Source organism: Camelus ferus, chromosome 3, assembly GCF_009834535.1.
Source record: "Camelus ferus isolate YT-003-E chromosome 3, BCGSAC_Cfer_1.0, whole genome shotgun sequence".
Taxonomy (NCBI): Eukaryota; Metazoa; Chordata; class Mammalia; order Artiodactyla; family Camelidae; genus Camelus; species Camelus ferus.
The window spans coordinates 81,962,612-81,986,144 of NC_045698.1; positions in this window are offsets into that span (position 1 = coordinate 81,962,612).

The following is a 23,533-nucleotide window of genomic DNA, read 5'->3' on the forward strand; positions in this document are numbered from 1 at the left end:
AGGCAGGGATGTAACAGGAAGCCGTGGAATGACAGTCATATGAAGCAAGCTAGAGGTAAAGAACCAAAAGCCTGAAGAAGGCTACAAGAAGCCAAAGCCCTCTGTTAACCTGGAGATCGAAGGAGAGTTTGCTCCACGGAATTTGCAAAGACTCAGAAAAAGCCTTCCAAAAGGCCAACTCCAGAGCAAAGTACAAGCTCCATCAGCCAAAAGATTACAGTCTGAGGCAAATGGGAAATACATGGCATCAGGAAAATCAGCTCCCCTGGGAAGTCAAGCTGAAAATCAGTGTTGGGCAGGAGACTATACCAAGAAAAGGTCTGCCAGCTTAGCGAAGGAGAGGACTGTCCATGGGAGGCTCAGGCCTTGATATAGAAGAAGCCCAAGGCAGGAAATATGAAGAAAGGGATCCCAATCAAGAATTTCAAGACAGGAGGACCTACATGCAACATACTGGAGAAAGAGAACAGAAAAGTGTCTCAGGGTTCTAGAGGCAGAGCATATTAGACAGATGGGACCACACCTTGACGTCAAAACTGAAATCAAGGATCTAGTTACACCTCATTCATTCTTCCAGCCTCCACTTCTCCTGTTTGGTTATCCTCTAGTCTGCTTTTCTAACCGCATATTGGCATAGATGCTGTCTCCCCATTCTCCCACTTCTTATTTCTTCCTCCTTTTCTCTAAAAGTCTTCCTCTCCTTTATCTCCCTGTCTCTCTTTCCACTTTCACTTTTCACTGCTATAATTTCAGGAATGTTGCATTGTGACAAGTTATCCTAATAGGGAGAGTAGGAAAAGCACAGAAGTGGCAAATTAAGGGTTTGGAAGTGAGTATAATTTGCACTACTCCTGTATGATTTCAGAAAACTAATAGACTTGAAACACACGTATAAGGCTATTTACATGGCTCTTCCCCAGCTCACACTCCAGGGCACACACATCACCTTTACTGAATCTCCCAGCAATGGCTCTGAGAATCATACCTTGGGAAGTTACAACAGCAGCAGCTCATCCACAACTCAGAAACTAGAGACCATCCTCCCACGGTTCCAAAGCAGGTCAAATATGAGTGTAAAACAAAGCACTTTCTCTTGCATCATTCGTTCCATAGGTTTTCTTTTTATTTATATTTTAACAGAAGTATAGTTTATTTATGTTATATTAGTTTCAGGTGTACAACATAGTGACTCAAAATTTTTATACATTATACTCCATTTAAAGTTATTAGAAAATATTGGCTACATTCCCTATGCTATACAATATATCCTTGTAGCTTATTTATATTATACATAGTAGTTTGGATCTCTAAATTCCCTGCCCCTGTCTTGCCCCTCCCCTCTCCCCTCCCATAACCACTATTTTGTTCTCTATTATCTGTGAGTCTGTTTCTGTTTTGCTATATTCATTTGTTTGTTTTATTTTTTAGATTCTACATATAAATGATATCATATAGCATTTGTCTTTCTCTGTCTGACTTATTTCACTAAGCATAATACCATCCAGGTCCATCCATTTTCCATTGTTGCAAATGGAAATGTTTCATTCTTTTTTATGGTTAAGTAATGTTCCATTTTATATATATACACCACATCTTTATCCATTGGACACTTAGGTTACTTCTATATCTTGGCTGTTGTAAATAGTGCCGCTGTGAACACTGGGGTGCATGTACCTTTTCAAACTAGTGTTTTTGTTTCTTTAGATAACTACCCAGGAGTGGGATTGCTGGATCATATAGTAGTTCTATTTTTAGTTTTTTGAGGAACCTCCATACTGTCTTCTATAGTGGCTGCACCAATTTACAATCCCACTACCAGTGTACTAGGGTTCCCTCTTCTCACCAACACTTATTATTTCTATTCTTGATGACAGCTGTTCTAAGAGGTGTAACTTTGATTTGCACAATATTGTTTGTGCACTAATATATTGCTTTCCCACTGGTTTATAATATTCCATTATCATCTTTTAAGTTCTAATGGGGTCATACTAATATCCTATTAATGAATGATATAAAACAATCCCCTTTCTCTGTGGTTAAGAGCAATGAGAATTTCAGGGAGTCTATGACTTGTCCCTGCGACCACCATCGCATAAGTAATATTATTTCTCACTATGCTTAGCAAAATGCATAAAGCATGGTATTGCCATGAGAAGTTTTAGTTTCTTCTCAGACCTATCAGAAGTTCTGGGTTGCCACAAATGGAACACAAACGAATCTAAACACTATCGTTAGTTTCTGGGTTTTATATCCCTACAAAGAACTCAAAAGCAGGTGGCTAAGATGTTGTAAAGCAACTTCAGAGAGAGTCCTTCTCACTCTGCAGCAGTTGTGTCCTTTGCAGGAGATATACAACTGATACCCTTTGTTTAGATTTTATTTGCACTGTTCTGTGTCTCTGTATCTGTAGGACTTAAAGGAGACAAGTGAAATTCTAAGTCAGAGGAAGCTGTGCTCAGCCACAACATGATATTAATTTGATTCAGACAATAGTCATCTGTCAAGATCCTCCCACTGAGACCCTTGGGTGTCTGGGACCAGAAAAGTGCAGCAGGATGTCTAAGGACCTGGAATACAAAGCCATCCTCCCTGCCTAGTTTCTTTAACAGTCTGTTATTAAAGACAACAAAATGAGTATCAAAGAGGAAAGGGAACTTCAGACTAGAGATTAAATGAGCTTGCCCATATACTTTTTTTTTGTTTTTAAAAGAAATATCACTGGACTCTGGCAGAAAGACCTGTTAGAAAAATTAGGCTTTGCCTCCCTAATAAATTTCCCTAGGTAGATAGAACACAGGTTTCCAAGCACAAAGTGATGGTACCAACTGTGCTAAAGAATCTTAAATTATTATGGTTTAAAAATGCAATTCACATTTTATTAAAGAAAATTCAAATGAGCTATAACTGAGAGACAAACAGTCTCCAGAGAAAAATCCTATCAAGATCTGCAAACCGTTTTGTCCATTACAACTTAGACTCTTCAAAATTCCTCAGGTTTCTCCGTCTCCCTCAGTACTCAGAATTAACTAAACAGTCCCCATTTTCCTTCCGCACTTAAACTGTAGTGCAATTTATAAGTATATTTATGTCACAATATGTTTGTGTGTATGTTTGTGAGAGACAAACACAGAGTTTTGACTCTTAAAGTTTTGATTGACTTATTAGTCTTGAGAATTAATTCAAGTTTTTTCTGTGAACTATTGCCTCATAATCTGAAAATAACCCCAATAGTGTAATGAGAACACAATCCCAGTTTATATACAACAGAATCTCACCTGTAAGAATAAAGTGAGAGAGACTCTCTTTAATCTCCAAACTCACAGAACACTTTGTATTACTTGTATCTCAAAAAAGAAGTCTTGACTTTCTAGAAGTCTCACTGCTGAGTTCCTTTAAATAAAAATTTCCCTTGGAGCATTTAAAACATGTTTACATTTCCAAAAATTCAACTGACAAATAACTCTTCACATAACCAGCTGTTACATAAAGTAAAGCAAACTTTCACATATGTTTACCTTCAAACCACAGCATTTAGATTGAAATGTACTAAATTCTGAGGCATCATTTTCTCAGAAGGATGGTTGATTTTGGAGGGCAGTTTGGTGGGAGGGTCACAGAAACACTTATGGCAGGAAGGGTGGAAAAGGGAAGGAGTGGAGAGGGGGGCATGAGGCAAGGGTGAGAAGAGGGGGGCAGGTGGAAAGGGTGGCCTGAAGACTCTCACTGGGCTTCATATAGCTGGTAAAGAGCAAAGCTTTCCTCCCTCACCCACTCAGGTTTATGTTGGCAGTCTATGGTCTGACTCTGCACAGCAGATCGGCCAGAGGGCAGCAGACCAGCACAGCAACAACCCCCAACTCTTGCCCACCTGAGCCAGTGGTGGCTTGCGAACATAGATCATCACAGCTAGCAGAAGCAAGCACAACGAAACAACATACTTTGTCCTAGACAAATGTGTTACCCCTTGAGGAAGTCGTGGACGTCGCATAACAATAGAAGGCGGTGCTAGTGGAGTTGCAGGGACTGAATGTTTCTGTTCCCTCTCCCCTATTCTTATGTTGAAGTCCAATCACCAGCATGACTGTATTCAGAGGTGGGGCCCTGGGGGTGATTAGGTCATGAGACTGAAGCTGAAGAGACCAGAGCTCTGAGCACACGGCCAAAAGACAGCCATCCGTGAAACAGGAAGTGGGTTTTCACCAGACAGAATCTGTCAGCACATCAGTGTTGCACTCCCCAGCCTGCAGAACTGTGCAAAATAAATTTCTGTTGTTTATAAGCCGCCCAGTCTATGGTAGTTTGTTACAGCAGCTTAAACAGAGTAATGTAGTAGAGGATAACCTTTGTTTTTTTGGAGGTTTACAGGGACACCATGACCTAGCCCCCGGGGATGGCTGCAAGAACAAAGAATGCCTGCAGCAAGAAGATTACAACAATCAACCACACCCCCTCCCTTATTTTTTGCATAAAAGGAGCCTGCATTCTGACTAGAGCAGGATGGTTCTCCAAGACATTAGTCAGCCATCCTCTCAGTCTGCAGGGCTTTCTGAATAAAGTCGCTATTCCTTGCCACGGTATCTCATCTCCCAATTTATTGGCCTGTCGTGTGGCAAGCAGAACGAGTTTGGACTCAGCAACAGTAAGATAGGAGTACATCTCCAATGATGGAACCATAGACCCTAGTGATCCAGCAGAGAATCTAGTAACCTTATTAGTGTTTGTCAAATTGAGCCAGGTAGGTAACCAGCAAATCTGGCCTATGGGTAAAGCCAGAGCTGAATCAAAGATTCAGGCAGGGGCAAGGAAATTGTATTAGAAGAAACATGTCTCCGTAGACTTAGCTTAGAATTTGGGGTGGAGAAAGTATAAGCTGGGGCAACAGTTCACATTACAACAATTTTAGTACACAAGCACAAGGCTAATTGTGAACAAATCATAGTATCAAAACATGGCACGTGTGGCTGTCAGAACAAACCACGATAGACATGAAGGCTAATGTGTGCAGCTCACAATCAAAGAAAATAGCACCAGCTCCTAGGAAATTGCTGTCTTTGGGGAACACATAAAAGTGAGCAACTAGAACACAGTGAAAAAGCCATGGACCCGGGGCTAGGGGCGCCGAGAGGAAGACGCTATATCCATGCATGTACCTGTTGGAAGTTCTAAACGTAACCAGCTAGACTTTGTTTTTTCAAACACAGCATCTATTTTTAAAGTTGAATTCAGTGTCCATAAAATGCACTCTTAGCATGATCATTGGATTTCAAGCCTTTCCCAAGAAGCAGATACCCTACAGGCATCTAGGTGAAGACCCAGAGTCCTGTGCGTTTTCCTCAGACTTGGGAGACTAAGGGTCCGTGGACTTAAAGATCAGGGACATTAAAGTAGCAACTTACCAGTTTGTTTTCTGCATCTATGAGATTTTTTCTGTTTTGTCTTGTTTATTTGTCCGCATACAAGTGGAATCAGATGGTTGCCAGAGGGGAGGGGCTTGGGGAAGGGAGGCAGGTGAAAAGGAAAAGGGGACTGGGATACAAGCTTCCCATTATAAATAGATAATTCATAGGGAGGTAGCGTCCTGCATAGGGAATATGGTCAATAATATTTAATAATTTTTACATGGGGACAGATGGTAACCAGACTTAGCATGGCGACCACTTCAAAATGTATATGAATATTGAATCTCTATAACTTACACCTGAAGCTAATGAGATATTGCATGTCGACTGCATTCCAATTAAAAAAAAAAAAGCAACTTGGAGACTCAGGGTATTGAGTGTGATTTTTTAAGTTAATATTCATTTTCACAGCCAGTAACTCATGAAGAGAAAACAAACCATGGAAAAACAAAAAATTTTACCAGTAATTGAGATGATACAAGTTTCTAGATTTAAAAATAAAATCAGTTTTTAAGGACAAACAAGTTAAAGCTAAATTCAAGCATTGAGGAAGAAGCATGAAAAAAGATATGGTAGCACATCCAAGGAGCACTTTGGTTCTTTAACAACTAAAGTAAGTGTTTCAAGTGGTGGGGGAAGATACGCTCAAACAGTATGAACTCCCCGAGATCAGGCACTGTGGATCTTCCATGTTTACATCCCAGGAAGCACCTACAAACTGCATTCCACGTTGAAACTGCAAAATAAATGCCTATTGAATGAAACGACGTTGATACATTCTGCACTGTTCCTGTTCAAACTGGAAAGAATTAAACCAGAGCAAACTAACTTCCTAGCCCCGTCAGTGTACACTGCAGAACTGTAAAGCAATATCTGACAGGACAGTGAGCTTCAATTCAATACCTTACAGAAGACATGAATTTAGGGAATATATCTTCATATCATATAGCATTTCTGTGAAAAAATTAAGCAAGGCAACAAGCTTTTATATTAGGTTTTTGAAAGAATAATCTAGACTAGTGAACATTGGCTATTCTGGTGTTTTTAGTTCCATAATGACACAGACTTGCACTAGGCTTCTGCTAGCCATTTCAACTAAGGGCAACCTGACAGGAGGAAAACTATGCATGCAGATGGGTCAGCAGAAGTTCTTCCAACCAGGAGGCTTTACTTAAGGAACATTAGGGGGCTAAGTCAACTTTCTGTAGAAATGAATTCAAATTTTTACACAATATTACTAAGCCTTTCCCTTGGTGAAAATTTCTTAGCTAGATCAAAGTCTGTATGTATGTATGTATGTATCTATATCTATATCTATATAATCTGAATAAGCAATGGTAACAATTTCGCATCCTGAGCATGGAGTCTTGCCATTCTTCTAGAAGGGAGGTCTCTGTGTGTAGCAGTCATCGTTAGCTCTCCAAGAGTCATTCTCCTATCCTGCCATCTCTGGTGGGTCTTTCCACTTGCTCTCTGTTCTCAGCAAACCTGTTCCATCGATCCTCCTCTCCCTCTCTTTCTCTGTATTCAACCTTTCCTTCATTCCATTCAGAAAATAAGTTGCCAAAATTACTCCTATATTTTCAGTCTTTTAAAAATGTCCTTTATCACGTCCACATGCCTCCTTTCACTTGCGTCTTTCTCTCATTCCTTCCCGTGCCAAGGCCGCTGCCCTGCCTGAAATATCTAGTCTACACGTACTGCATTCACTTGTACACCTCCCACTCACTCCTCATTCCATTGCAACATGACGGCCACCCTACACCATTCTAGAAAGCATTCTTTCCAAAAATTATATGGGCAATTCAGTAGCTAAATGGAATGGACCCTGTACTAGACATGCTGATCAATTTACCTGCCAAACAAACTTCTCCTTCTGACTTAGAGTAGCCAGTCCACACCCCTCCTGAATGAACCTGCTGTGCCTTGTAGACCTGGCTGTTCTCTCCACCAGGAGATTACCCACACAATTCACTCCCCAGCTTAGCCACAAATGATTAACCAGGGGAAGACATCTGGTCTGAAGGAAGCCAGCACATAGTGATTTGTGTGCATAGGCTCAAAAAGAAAAGCTTGGCTAGGTTCTCTCTCTCCTGAATTTGAACTAAGATGAAAGGAAATTTGGCATTTGGTGAAGAGGGAATGGATCTAGGCGGCCACTGTGGCCAGAAATAAGAAATCACAGAGAAAGGTCTTGGCTGAGAACAGATAACAAAGCAGCTGCTCAGAGGTGGTCCCTGGGAAAGGGGTGGAGGGATTGGCTTTGGTTCCTGCTGGCTGTCCAGATCCCAGTGGCTGGTCCTTTTGTGGTCCAGCTGTGTTTGGTTTTTGTCCTTAGGTCCACCTGAAATCCCATAAGTATCCTTAAAATAAATCCCAAGTACTATAGCTTGAATGAGTTTCTTCCCAGCAAAAGATCCTTTTAGATCCCTACTTTATTTTGCCTCCTTTTAACACTTTTCACTACTGACCACTTCCTCTTTTCTCAACATTTCTCCCTCCTTGCTTCTCTGACTGGGGGCTCCTCTGCTTTGTCTCCTACCTCTCATTTCTTCTCAGTCTCCTTTGAGAGCTGCTCTCACTCTGCCAATCCTTTAAATGTTAAAGACACTGGAGTTCTTCTGTTGGCCTCTACCCACTCTCCCCAGGAGCCCTTACCCACTCCCATGTTCTCAACCCTGCTCCAGCTAGAAACTCTTGGGGACTTTTTTATTCTGTCCAACTAACATGCTTTTTTTGGGAAAAAATATTTGCATTTATTAAAATAATCACTCAGTTATTAATCATATGGCTTTACATTTTTCATTTCAAAGGGTAGTTTGTAACGTTATAGTGAATGTCTGTGAAAAAGCTCTCAGCAAAGCAATACATTAATGTGTAATGACAACTCTTCAACACACATCTTACAAAGACACTTCAGTAGAAGAATCTAGAGCTAAAATAAAACTTGAATGAATCTTCTGTTTAAATGTATTCAAAGGGTTTTGGTTATATCCAATGTCATTTCAATTTTCATAAAGAAAAGACTGTAAATGAATGTAATGATTAAGACTGAAGTTAGCTATGAGTTGGAGAAAATCACTAGATATATCTATATAAGATCAATATGATAAGAAGGATGTAAGAATAGATTCAGTATCATAGACATTTAAAGAATTTTAAGGACATAATATCCCATTGTTTCATTTTATAGATGAAGTAATGGGGAATCAGAGAACCCATGATTCATCCAAAGTGATGCAGAGTTGGACAGTCATTAAGACCGCCTGACTCCTTGCCCAGCATCCTTTCTGGTCTATGATTAATCAAGTGCTCTCAACCTTATCAAGAGCAAAATAGCAAGAAGACCTTTGGGAACTGAAGACGACCCAGGAGGGCATTTATCCTCTCAACAGAATCACTCTCTATTATGCATTTTCTTCCCATCAGCCTACTGCATCTGCACATGGGAGGCAGGAAGCAGATGTTCTGAGAGCAGGGGTGTGAGAAAAGCAAACTAACACCTTCTCTTTGGTGAGCTTGGAAGGACTCAAACTGCTCTCTCTAGAGTAGCTAAGACAGCTGCTGAGACGTAGCAAAGCTTTGATCCAAGAGCTTGAGGTCTCAGAGTCATGAAATCACCCCAGGAAGAGATATAGGGTGAGCTTTAAATCAAATTTGGTCATTCATGTCTGGATGTGAAATATATTAAAATTAGAAAAAGTGGTGACAGATGAAAGGTTAGTGAAAAATGTGCCAATTTATTTCATTAGAAAATTGCTCTGGAGTACCATATTTAAACATAGAGCTGCTCAGGTTCAACTGTTTTTCTTTTTTAAGGTGAATATGTATGTGTGTGTGTGTAAGAGTGTGTATATGCTTCTATGTGTTTATATATGAGTATTTACATATATATGTATTTCTAATTGAGAGAGAGAGAAGCAAAATTACTGCTGGAGGTTGGACAGAGAACCTCACTTGAATTGGGAAAAGTTTAAATCCTGTGGCTCAAACTCAAGGCATCTACCGCTTAGTCATGGCATTTCCAAATGGTAAGTTTAGCTTTTTTAAAGATTAAAATGAATCTTTTTTAAAAGCATATAAAATGTTTTAAAGTTATGAAACACTACATGTTTATATAAAGTTACATATAGTTACACATACATATAACATATGTAACTATATATATTTCTTGTCACCTTGTGTTATACATGTATAGCTGTATGCTATATATAGTTATATATACTATATATAACTATTACTATATATTCACATACTTCATAGTATATAGTTATATACCATGTATTAACTATAACTACACACACACACATAATCCAAGTGACAAGAAAACAACATCTGTGGTTTCTGATTAAACGTTTCATATATTATGCCAAGAGAAAACATGGTCTGACTTCTCAGTGGAGGACAAAATAACCGAAAGCTGAGGGATCCATTGAACTGCAGCTGTCATTGACTGGCTACTTTGAATTCAAAATTCCAGAAACATCTCAACTATTTACTCTGTGCAGTCAGCCTAAGTCAGATCATTGATATCCTGAGATACCCACATCCAGGGTAAAGTCAACATCTCCCTTTAGAACAGCAGTGCCACAGCAAAGGATGGCATATGCATTAGCAGCTCATTTTTTTACCCTTCAGGCATGAATTACAATGCCCTTTTACGGCAATGTGCAGAGTCAACCTGGAAACCTTAGAATCCCCTAAATACTATTTGATAGTCTTCAAAGTCAGCTCTCAGTTCCAAGTCAAAACTCCTTCCCTCAGCTCCACGGAGAAGGTCCTCATCTCATTTCCAGCCTTCCTTGCCCCACAACTCCCTTGAACACTCTCCCTGGCCCGGCCAGCTCAGCTCTGGACATATTAAATAATGGCTCCCCAGCCTGTCCTTTCCCCAGCCCCTGTGTTCTATCCTTCCTTTTCCAAAATGGTCAGGGACCCTTAAACCTTGCCCTACAACCTCACACTTTTTAATAATTCTATCTTTTCTTGTAACACCTCAATTGTCTACTCCTCACAACCACCTGCTAAAACCAACACTCCAAATCCAGCAGACTCATCTCAACAGAATCTGTCAAGCCATCCTCACCCTGTACAGACATTGATCTGCATTAAAGCCAACACACAGCCTGTCTTAGCCTATCAGGCAAAAGTGTTCTCAATCTGCACACATTTCAGGAAGTTTGCTGTAACAGGAAAATTTTTCAAAGACCAACAGAAATGAGTCTCTCTCCTTGGAGACTGCCACTAACACGCCAAGTTCACCGCAGTCCTTAGCCTCAGGAAAGCAAAAATTCATTCTTCTGTTGTATTTTTAATGTCTTTACCTCTTGTCAATGCACTGCTCTGTTTATAAGTTGCAAAATGCTTGGGATCAAATGTCTGCTTAATCTGCTACTTTTGGCAGGGCTCTTAGTGATACCTAAGAGAATTATTTTGGACAATTTTAGGAATTCTCTGTGTAAGCTTACAAATGGGCATTCTCTTAAAATGCACTGGACTGCACTCTCTCATTTGGTATATTTTCACTAACACAGATAGATTTGCCTCTCTCTAGGTTTAATGCAGCCAGGAAATAAAAGTGTGTTGTGTCTCTTTACTCTGAGACTCCTACTAAATCACTCTCTAGCCTATTCCGTTTAGTAATGTATTGTGTTTATTGTCTGCCCACCAGCTAGAAAGTAAGCTCCAGGGAGGGTAGGGATTTGATTTTGCTCTTTGATTATTCCCAATGGCCTGTAACAGTGCCTGACACAAAGTATCAGTTCAATTTATTTGTAGAACTTATTAAGTGAATTAATCTCCTGCTATAAAAGTTTAACCTAAATTCTTTGGCGCTTGGCATGTTGAAACAAGATACGTATTTTGAATGGAGAAATACTTTATGGGCTTTGAGTGAAAACCGAAAGGAAACCATGAATATTCCATCCTAATGGTAAGAATTACTAATGGTAAGAATTACTCCAAGAGGGGTAAGAAACATTTCTTTATGTTCCATAATGAATCAAATCAGACTCAATATCCCCACAGAATAAATTTTTTTTAGAAATCCAACAAGGGTCATCTTCTTGGATTACCTTTCCTTCCATTCTTTCAAACAAGAAATCTAGAGCCATGAAGTCCAGAAAATGGGACAGGGACTGCTATTCTGTTTTGGTCACTGATGCTCTCAATCTATGGCGAAGGAAATGACTTCACACATTGTTGTCCCTATGTCCAAAGCTCAGCCATGGGGACCCTCACTGAAGCTCTCAGAACTATATAGGGACTTATATGAAAAGAAGATGAAAAGTTTAAAACATTTTTAAAACTATAGCATCTATGTCCAGTCTTCAAGAACACTCACATGGCCATCTCCATATAAGATTCTTGCATCCACAAAGCCATTGCTTTTCAGTGAGATCAGATCTTCAATTCTAACTGAAAGCTATAAATCCCAATGTCTTTCCCAGTCCTCAATATCCCAGAATTTCTTTCATTTGTCTCTTAAGTCCTTTCCCTTCCCGTCTCTCAAATAAACTAAAAAAAAAAAAAAAAAAAAAAAAAAAAGCTATTCACACCTATTTCCTATCTCTCAGTGGTGTTTGATGGCTTGTCTTTATAGACGGATAGACCCCAGGCCCCAGAAACACAAAAAGACCTGGTTGTGTTTCTCAGGGGACAAATAAAACCCAGGATTTAGAATCCTCCTGCTGGTAGTGGAGTAGGGGGATTCAGCTAGGATTGGGCTCAGCAGCTTGTGACATAAACTCAAAAATAACAGTGGCCTACAAAAGACAAATATTTCTTTTATCTCCCCTCACAGAGGCTCTGAGGTAGCCCCCAGAGCTGGTACAGAAGCTTCTATCTTAGCGCTCCACCAATTTTAGCATGCCATCCCATGAGCGAAGATGACTGCTCGTGCACTGACCATACAGAAGAGGGTAAGGGGTGCATGCCAAATGTCTTTTAAGATTCCCCAGGGCTGCCATAATCTTTCACTACATCTCACTGGCCAGTACAGGGTCACACAATCAGACTAATTATGAGGGAAGAAGGAAAATGTAGTCTTTATCCCATATGGCCAGATTGAATATTGGGGAAAGCAATTAGCAGCCTCTGCTACACACGGTGAACATTCATTCTGTTCTTTCATGAACTGGCAGCAGTGAAAAACAAAACCCAGACTTTCTCAATAGGTAATTGAACTGTATTAAAATATTAATAACTTTTATTTTTTTCAAGTTTAAGACCCACCTCAAGTTTCAATTGCTACTTGCCCCTACTTTGGATCAATGTTAGGGAAAGACACAGTCATTTGTCAGCAGAAACTTCTCAGAATTTCTTTTGGCATCTGACTTGGTTTCAGGTGAGTAGAGATTCACAGATATATAATAACGAAAGAAAGGAATGTAAGGGAAGAAAAATCTAAAATAAAGCCTAATTTCAATTCTCTGAAGGCTGGGCATGAGGCATTGAAGTAATAAAGTAGGTGATATTGTCTTGTCCTCACCTCATCTCCCACCAAATTATAAGCCTGAAGAATCTGCATTATTGTTTTATATCCCCCAGAATCTTCTATATAGCCAGCACTCTATGTATCTTTGCTGCATTGAGTTGAAAATGGATAACAATGTAAATACAAATAAGGACTCATATGAAAAGAAGATGAAAAGCTTAAACACTTTTTAAATTGAGGGTATGGCAGGAAAAAAGCATGGTACCTAAAGCTGGCAGGCCTAGGTTCTATAACTATCTTCACTAGTTACTGTTTTATTTGACCTGTGTTTCCTCATGTGGAAAATGGAAGGTCTAACTCTGCCCCTGCTCACCTCCTCTGGATTATAGAGACAAATGAATATGAACAAATGAACTCCAAAGTGCTGTACGGGATATTATTTTTTTGTATTCATCTTCCTAAACCTAACCGGCAAGTACACTAGATCGAGAAATCTTTGCAATTTGAGGGATAATCAGAATAGGAGGGGATGAGGAAGCATGGAATGGGATGAAGGGCCAGACTCTAGGATGTTGGATGTCCTGCCAGTGAAGCTTTTGCAGCCATAAAGACAACTAGAAGCAGCAACCGTGAATCACCCAGGGAAAGACCTTCCATGTCAGCACCTAGGCTCCCTCTGCCTTGGCTCAGGGTCTCTGACCTGGGTCACATCCCTTTTCTGCAACTCTCATGAACATAATAAAGATCATAATCAGCAGAGTTGTACTCAGACATCCTTAAAAGCCCTATGAGTCATCAGGAAATAAGCACTCCGACGTAAGAATATGTTCCAAACTGCTCAAGCACTGGCCACATCCTACTTGAGGAATCCATTATATGTCTTTGAGAATGTCACAATGTGGTTGGAATTAAAATTCAGACCCTATCACCTAGAGCTACCTTTATATGCTTTATGGGGATATTAAACTGTATCTCTGGGCTTTGAGAATATGTAACAGGGGAAACGGATCCATTCTGGGAGTCTAGGGAAGGTTCCTTAGAAGAAGGGGCATTTGATGTGAGTCTGAAGAACTAAAATCATCAAGGGAAGAGGAAGAGATTTTTCAGGCAGGGGAAACCGTATGTGCCAAAGCTCTGTGGTAGGAGAGCGGAGAGCTGCCTTAAGGAACTGAAAAAAGGACAGTGTGAGGGCAACATAGAGAGCAAAGGGGAGGACAGAGCAAGACAAGGTTGCAGAGTCAGAGTACCTGCTGGGGTTCTTTTCTTGTGAGTCACAGAAGTGAATCCTGCCTCTTTCATCAAAATAAGTAGGACATTTTTGGGAAGTACACTAAAGAACTCACAAAGTTGAAGAATGCCCATCAGACAGTGTCACCAAGGTCACTGGTGATCTTACACGTGTAATTTTGGTGGATCCAGAGTGAAATGGCTTGAAGGGTTATTGGGAAGTAGAGTGAAGGAGGCAGTAAGCTCAGACTGTCTTTTGGAAGCTTCGGTCTAAGTGGGAAGATGAGAGAGAATGAGTTATTTCAGCATATGGATGCAGTGTTGAGGAGGGTGTTTTCTAAGATTAAGGAGTCTGCAGCATATTTCCACACATCAGTAAAAGAGAGAGGGTGAGTATAGTAGAGAGACAGGATCACGTTTGGCACAGATTTTCAAGAAGGAAAAGAATCTGTGGCATAAGGGAAAGAACTGTTCTTAGCATGAAGGAGCAGCTCCACTCACCACATGCCAAGAGAAGAAGAAGGAAGGCAGATGTAGAGAGATTCCTCTGTCTGTAAACATACTCGGTTCCCTGATGAGAGCTTCCATTTTGTTTTTGAAGCCAGTCATTCTCTGAGACAGGGAAAGGTGAGAGGTGAGTAAAGAGGATTGGGAAATCTGAAGAAAGTAGAGAAGGTTTAAAAAAATCACTATGGAGAATGGGAGAGTAAGGAACAAGAAACACAGCCAAGATGCCAGGTAGGGTTGAGGTCCCAACCGAGAGGCAGGCTTCCAATTCCTAAATATTGGGTGTAAGTGTGATTCTGTACCTCAAACTCTTTTAGGCTAAGAACCATCCTTGTATTCTCTGTAAACACATAGTGGGTTCTCAGCACATTCTCATGGTTTGTTTATTTCCTCAGTATCAGGGATAACCCTTAACTTACTGTTTTGTCTCTTATTTTAGGAACTCAGTAAGTTCTGTAACATTTAAATCAGTTGTTAGAAATGTGGAGCTACAGTGGCAGCCCACTCAGGACAAGGTATATGGGCACTTCAACACCTACAGCTTTGTGAGAAAAGCTGTACCCTGACTTTGTCTTCTTAGTGCATTTGTGTTTGCTCTTTCCCTAATTTTCTCCTTTATTATCATATATTACTAAGTAAATATACTTTAGCCACCTTAAGTTCCTTTTGTGGAATGAGGGAAGATATAAATAATTAATAAGTCAATAATAAAACCAACAGTATCACATGGAAGTTACTTTAATTTAAAAATATAATGAATAAAAGGGATCCAAATTGGAAGAGAAGAGGTAAAATTGTCACTATATGCAGATGACATGATACTACATATAGAAAACCCTAAAAGCTCCACACAAAAACTACTAGAGCTGATAAAAGAATTCAGCAAGTTAGCAGGATACAAGAGTAACATAGAGAAATCAGTTGCATTTCTTTACACTAACAATGAATTAGCAGGAAAAGAAAGTAAAGAAACAATCTCTTTTAAAATCACATCCCACAACAATAAAATACTTAGGAATAAATCTGACCAAGAAGGTGAAAGACTTACACATGGAGAACTACAAAACATTGATACAGGAAATTAAAGATGACTTATAGAAATGGAAAGATATCCCATGTTCTTGGATTGGAAGAATGAATATTGTTAAAATGGCCATACTGCCCAAGGCAATCTACAGATTTAATGTGATTTCTATCAAATTACCCATGACATTTTTCAAAGAACTAGAACAAAAATCCTAAAATTTATATGGACTCACAAAAGACCAAGAATTGCCAAAGCAACATTGAAGTAAAAGATCAAAGCTGGAGGAATAATCCTCCCAGACTTCAGACAATACTACAGAGCTACAGTAATCAAAACAGCATGGTGTTGTCATAAAAACATATGGATCAATGGAACAGAATAGACAGCCCAAAAATAAACCCACAGACCTACGGTCAATTAATCTTTGACAAAGGAGGCAAGAACATACAATGGAGAAAAGACAGTCTCTTCAGCAAGTGGTGTTGGGAAAACAGGACAGCATCATGTAAATCAATGAAGTAAGAACATTCCTTCACACCATACACAAAAATAAACTCAAAATAGCTTACAGACTTAAATATAAGACAAGACACGATAAATACCTCCTAGAAAAAAACACAGGCAAAACATTCTCTGACATAAATTTTAGCAATGGTCTCCTAGGGCAGTCTACCCAGGCAATAGAAATAAAAGGAAAAATTAACAAATGGGACCTAATTAAACTTACAAGCTTTTGCACAGCAAAGGAAACCATAAGTAAAACAAAATGAGAACCTACAGAATGGGAGAAAATATTTACAAATGATGCAACTGACAAAGATTTAATTTCCAGAATATATAAACACCTCATACAACTTAATAATAATAATAAAAAAAACCCAATCCAAAAATGGGCAGAAGACCTAAACAATCAATTCTCCAATGAAGACATACAAATGACCAACAGGCATATGAAAAATGCTCAATATCACTAATTATCAGAGAAATGCAAATCAAAACTACAATAAGGTATCACCTCACACCAGTCAGAATGGCCATCATTCAAAACTCCACAAACGATAAATGCTGGAGAGGGTGTGGAGAAAAGGGAACCCTCCTACACTGCTGATGGGAATGTATTTTGGTGCAGCCATTATGGAAAACAGTATGGAAATTCCTCAGAAAACTAAACATAGACTTACCATATGATCCAGCAATCCCACTCCTGGGCATATATCCAGAGGGAATTCAAATTTGAAAAGATACATGCACACAAGTGTTCATAGCAGCACTGTTTATAATAGCCAAGACAAGGAAGCAACCTAAATATCCAGCAACAGATGACTGGATAAAGAAGTTGTGGTACATTTATACAATGGAATACTACTCAGCCATAAAAACAATAAAACAATGCCACTTGCAGCAACATGGATGGACCTGGAGATCATCATTCCAAGGGAAGTAAACCAGAAAGAGAAAGAAAAATACCATATGGTATCACTCATATGTGGAATCTAAAAAAAGAGGACACTAATGAACTCATCTACAAAACAGAAACAGACTTGCAGACATAGTAAATAATCTTATGGTTACCAGAGGAAAGGGAGTTGGAAGGGATATATGTGGGAGTTTGAGATTTGCAAATGTTAGCCGCTATATATAAAAATAGATAAAAAGCAAATTTATTCTGTATAGCACAGGGAACTATATTCAATATCTTGTAATAACCTTTAGTGAAAAAGAATATGAAAACAAATATATATGATATATATATAAATATATATATTTATGTATGTATATATATGACTGGGACATTATTCTGTACACCAGAAATCAGAATACTGTAATTGACTACACTTCAATGTAAAAAAATTTTTTTTATGTAGGAAAAAAAGGACCTACTGGATACCACAGGGAACTATATTCAATTTCTTATAATAACATGTAATGGAAAAGAATCTGAAAAGAGAAAATATATCTGTATGTATATGTATAACTGAATCACTTTGCTGTACACCTGAAACTAGCATTGTAAAACAACTACACTTCAATAAAAAAAAAAAAAGCAGCAGAAGGAAGGAAATAATAAAGATTAGAGGGGAATTAAATACAATAGAGATTAACAAGACCATAGAAAAAATCAACCAAACCAAAAGCTGGTTTTTTCAAAAAGTAAATAAAATCGACAAACCTCTGGCCAAACTCACAAAGAAGAAAAAAGAGAGAGCACAAATTAGCAAAATAAGAAAGGAAAATGGAGAAATGACAACAAACAAAATAGAAATACAGAATATCATACGAGAATATTATGAAAAACTATATGGAACCAAACTGGATAACCTAGAGGAGATGGACAAGTTTCTGGAAACATACTGTCCACCAAAACTGAATCAAGAAGGATATGAACACTTGAACAATCCGATCACTAGAAAGGAAATAGAAATAGCAATTAAAAACCTCCCTACAAATAAAAGTCCAGGACCGGACGGCTTCACCGGGGAATTCTACCAAACATACAAAGAAGAACTCATACCAGTCCTTCTCAAACTCTTCCAGACGATTGAAAAGGAGGGAATACTCCCAAACTCATTCTATGAAGCCACCATCACCCTGATACCAAAACCAGGCAAAGACACTACAAAAAAAGAGAATTATAGGCCAATATCACTGATGAACATAGACGCCAAAATCCTCACCAAAATTTTAGCAAATAGAATCCAACAACACATAAAAAAGATTATACATCATGACCATGGGGTTCATCCCAGGGACACAGGGCTGGTTCAACATACGCAAATCAATCAATATAATACATCACATCAACAAGAGAAAGGAAAAAAACCACATGATCATCTCAATAGATGGCAGAAAAAGCATTTGATAAAATTCAACATCCATTTATGATAAAAACTCTCGCCCAAGTGGGTATAGAGGGAACATATCTCAACATCATAAAAGCTATATATGACAAACCTACAGCCAGCATAGTACTCAACGGTGAAAAACTCAAAAGCTTCCCACTAAAATCTGGGACAAGACAAGGATGCCCATTATCACCACTCCTATTCAACATAGTCCTGAAAGTCCTAGCCACAGCAGTCAGGCAAGAGAAAGAAATAAAAGGGATCCAAATTTGAAAAGAAGAGGTAAAAGTGTCATTATATGCTGATGACATGTTACTATATATAGAAAACCCTAAAAGGTCCACACAAAAGCTACGAGAGCTGATTGAAGAATTCAGCAAGGTAGCAGGTTACAAAATTAACGTTCAAAAATCAGTTGCATTTCTTTACACTAATGATAAATCAACAGAAGAAGAAAGTAAAGAAACAATTCCCTTTAAAATAGCACCCAAAGTAATAAAATATCTGGGAATAAATCTAACCAAGGAGGTGAAAGAATTATACACAGAAAACTATAAACCATTGATGAAGGAAATTAAAGAAGACTTTTAAAAATGGAAAGATATTCCATGCTCTTGGATTGGAAGAATCAATACTGTTAAAATGGTCACACTGCCCAAGGCAATCTACAGATTTAATGCAATCCCTATCCAATTACCCAGGACATATTTCACAGAACTAGAACAAATCATAATAAAATTCATATGGAACCATCAAAGACCTAGAATTGCCAAAGCATTACTGAAGAGAAAGAAAGAGGCTGGAGGAATAACTCTCCCAGACTTCAGACAATACTATAGAGCTACAGTCATCAAGACAGCATGGTATTGGTACCAAAACAGACATATAGACCAATGGAACAGAATAGAGAGCCCAGAAATGAACCCACAAACTTTTGGTCAACTCATCTTTGACAAAGGAGGCAAGAATATACAATGGAATAAAGACAGTCTCTTCAGCAAATGGTGTTGGGAAAACTGGACAGCAGCATGTAAAACAATGAAGCTAGAACACTCCCTTACACCATATACAAAAATCAACTCAAAATGGATTAAAGACTTAAACATAAGACAAGATACAATAAACCTCCTAGAGGAAAACATAGGCAAAACATTATCTGACGTACATCTCAAAAATTTTCTCCTAGAAGAAATAAAAGCAAGAATAAACAAATGGGACCTAATGAAACTTACAAGCTTCTGCACAGCAAAGGAAACCAGAAGTAAAACAAGAAGAAAACCTACGGAATGGGAGAAAATTTTTGCAAGTGAAACCGACAAAGGCTTGATCTCCAGAATATATAAGCAGCTCATACGACTCAATAAGAAAAAAATAAACAACCCAATCCAAAAATGGGCAGAAGACCTAAACAAGCAATTCTCCAAGGAAGACATACAAATGATCAAAAAGCACATGAAAAAAATGCTCAATATCACTAATTATCAGAGAAATGCAAATCAAAACTACAATGAGGTATCACCTCACACCAGTCAGAATGGCCGTCATTCAAAAAGCCACAAATGACAAATGCTGGAGAGGCTGTGGAGAAAGGGGAACCCTCCTACACTGCTGGTGGGAATGCAGTTTGGTGCAGCCACTATGGAAAACAGTGTGGAGATTCCTCAAAAGACTAGGAAGAGACTTACCATATGACCCAGGAATCCCACTCCTGGGCTTGTATCCAGAAGGAAATCTACTTCAGGATGACACCTGCACCCCAATGTTCATAGCAGCACTATTTACAATAGCCAAAACATGGAAACAGCCTAAATGTCCATCAACAGGTGACTGGATAAAGAAGGTGTGGTATATTTATACAATGGAATACTACTCAGCCATAAAAACCGACAACATAATGCCATTTGCAGCAACATGGATGCTCCTGGAGAATGTCATTCTAAGTGAAGTAAGCCAGAAAGAGAAAGAAAAATACCATATGAGATCGCTCATATGTGGAATCTAAAAAACAAAAACAAAGCGTAAATACAGGACAGAAATAGACTCACAGACAGAGAATACAGACTTGTGGTTACCGGGGGGTGGAGGGTGGGAAGGGATAACCTGGGATTTCAAAATTGTAGAATAGATAAACAAGATTACACTGTATAGCACAGGGAAATATACACAAAATGTTATGATAACTCACAGAGAAAAAAATGTGACAATGAGTGTGTATATGTCCACGAATGACTGAAAAATTGTGCTGAACACTGGAATTTGACACATTGTAAAATGATTATAAATCAATAAAAAATGTTAAAAAAACAAAACAAAACAAAAAACTAAAAAACCAAAAAATACGTACATAATGATTATTACAGAAACAGATATGTAAGTGTGATATAGCAATGTTTGCTGACAATTCCTATGGAAACAAGGAATATAAAACCTAGCTGAGTTTCTACTCTGAGAGACAGTAAATCTAGCGTTTTTTAGAAAAGGAAAAAATATTTACCTACTTATTGGTTTAACATTTTCCATAAAACTAGAATATTTTTACTAATTTCCTTTAAAAACTGAGCAAGAAAAACTATAATTCAAAGTAAATTTATAAAATGATAAATTTAGAGGAAATAAAACATTTTTGTTTCTTGAAAGTAGTTTGTTACTATTATAAAAGCTAGAGGATATATTTAAAATTATAGTCAACATACAGCAATCACTTTTAGGAAAAAAAGTACTTTAAACTTAAGCTTCCTACATGGCAGAAGTTAATTTCACTGTGCTTCACTAAAAATCAGTGCTTTCTTTGCCTTTGATTTAAAAATGTCTAAAAGAGAATCAAGATGGAATAATGGTTGATACCAGACTCAGATCTGCATTTAATCTTTCTCTGCCCCTGTCACCTCACGAAAGCTCCTAGTCATGCTTTACCTCAGATAGTAATGGGAGTTCAATGGGTTAATATATAGGAGATGCTCAGACCGTACCTGGCATGTAGCAAGCAATTTACAAGCATTCATTGTTGTTATTGTTGTTGCTCTTGATGTCGCTATTGTTTGCCATCTTCTCCAGCATCAAAAAGATTTAGATACTGTCCTTGCTGGTATTTCTTCTGAGGACGTCTTATTTGCATTATCATGAGACAATCATACCTTCCTTTGTATTCAAAAGGCAGAACCAAAGAACTCACGTGAAAGAGAGTCAGACTAGCCTACTGGCCCTTAAAAGCATCCAGGCAGCGGTGAGAGAAGCCCATTCTCTAAACTGTTTCAGACTCTCAGCACCGGCGACACAGAAAGACAAAGCTTGGCCAGGTCTTCTCTGCCTGCAGTTCAGGTCTCAATCGTGAGGTAGTTTTCAGGAACCTTCAAACCAGCTTCTGGATGCTAAAGTGTTCCCCTCCAACAAAGCTCCTTCCAGCCCCTCAGAAATCATCCGTCAGTCTTTGCTCCTTCTGGGCTTGTTGGCAATTAAAAAGCAAAGAGAAAAAAAAAATCGCACCAGACAAACTGAAGTCCTCTGCTCCTTAGTTCTGCCGCTCAGTAAGGAATGACTTTTGCAAGTTCCTGACCCTTTCTGAGCCCCAGGATCCTCAGCTGTAAAGTGGAGGTAATAATTAGAGAAGAGTTGTTTGGGCCCGTCCAGTGATAAAGCACCTGTGTTATCTTGTTCTGATGGTCTCGGGCAGAACCACCCACTTCACACTGGCTTCTACTACAGGAACTAAATCATCCTAGAAATCCTGACTCAGTCACATACTCATAAATGAACCCCTTTTGTATGATACAGAATCCATATACCACACCAGCACCCATTAATTTAGTCCCTATATTATCAATAGCCAAATGAATCTGCTATCAGTTCTTTTGCTGTTCCTTCCAGGAGCCTTAATTTCTGATCTTCAGTTTATAGCAGAGGGCCTTATGGGAATATAAGGAAGAAGGGGAAACACCTGTGGATGATAAGACTAAATGGTTTGGTCAATTTATTGTACTAACTACAATAAAAGCATGGAGGAGAATGGAATCCTTTATTGAGGTCTGCTACAAAATAAATTTTTAAGGATTTGATCTGTGATTACTCTGGGAATAAGAGCATATCATGAATAGTGAGGACAGTGACAAACTCCAGGGCCTTTTCATTGGTATGATAAAGTATATTATGAGTGATTCTGATGGACAAAGCCCTTGAAACCTACAAACACAGCAATTTATAGACAGGTATTTTTCCCGTCTCTGTTCCTGAACTTCTTTAACTTGAATGGTACACCAGCACTGAAACACATGCTAACACACTCTACTTGTACAGTTGACCCCTGCACAACTCAGGTTTGAACTTCATAAGTCCACTTAGATGCAGATTTCTTTCACTAAATACTTTACTACAGTATTAACAATCCGTGGTTGGTTGAATTCTTGAATGCAGAACCATGGGGATGGAGGGCCAACTTTAAAGTTATATGGAATTTTCAATTGTGCATGAGAGTCAGTGCCCCAATCCTTGTACTGTTCAAGGGTCAGCTGTACATAGTTAACTTAAGAAGGCTAAACTTCTCTTTAAGTTTGTCAGGATTTTTTTGTCCCAAGTTTGGTAAATAAAAGAACTATGATAGTAGTTTGGGGTTAGTTAAAACTTGGAGAATGCCAAACAAATCTAACTATTTATATTATCCTTTATTTTATAAAGTGAAAGATCACAACTGTGTTATTTAATAACAATTTAGATAAGGAATGAGTGTGTTGCTATATACTTGAAACCTAAATCCACTAGAAAGAAAGAAAGAAAGAAAGAAAGAAAGAAAGAAAGAAAGAAAGAAAGAAAGAAAGAAAGAAAGAAAGAAAGAAAGAAAGAGAAAGAGAAATGGGTGTATTCTCCTTATAGTCTTCCTCCTTCCATTGGCCTCATGTAAAGGACTTTGAGACCCTAGAAGACAGTAGAGCCACAAAATGGGATAAGTCTGGGTCCCCAGATTACCACAGGGAGGAAAGCCTTCTGCCCATCGACCAATAAAAGTCACGGTGTTATCCAACTGAAACGCTGTAGCTTGTTTGTTGCAGCAGCAGTTACTGTAACCAATACGGCAAAAATTGAACTTAATTAAATTTCTCATGTA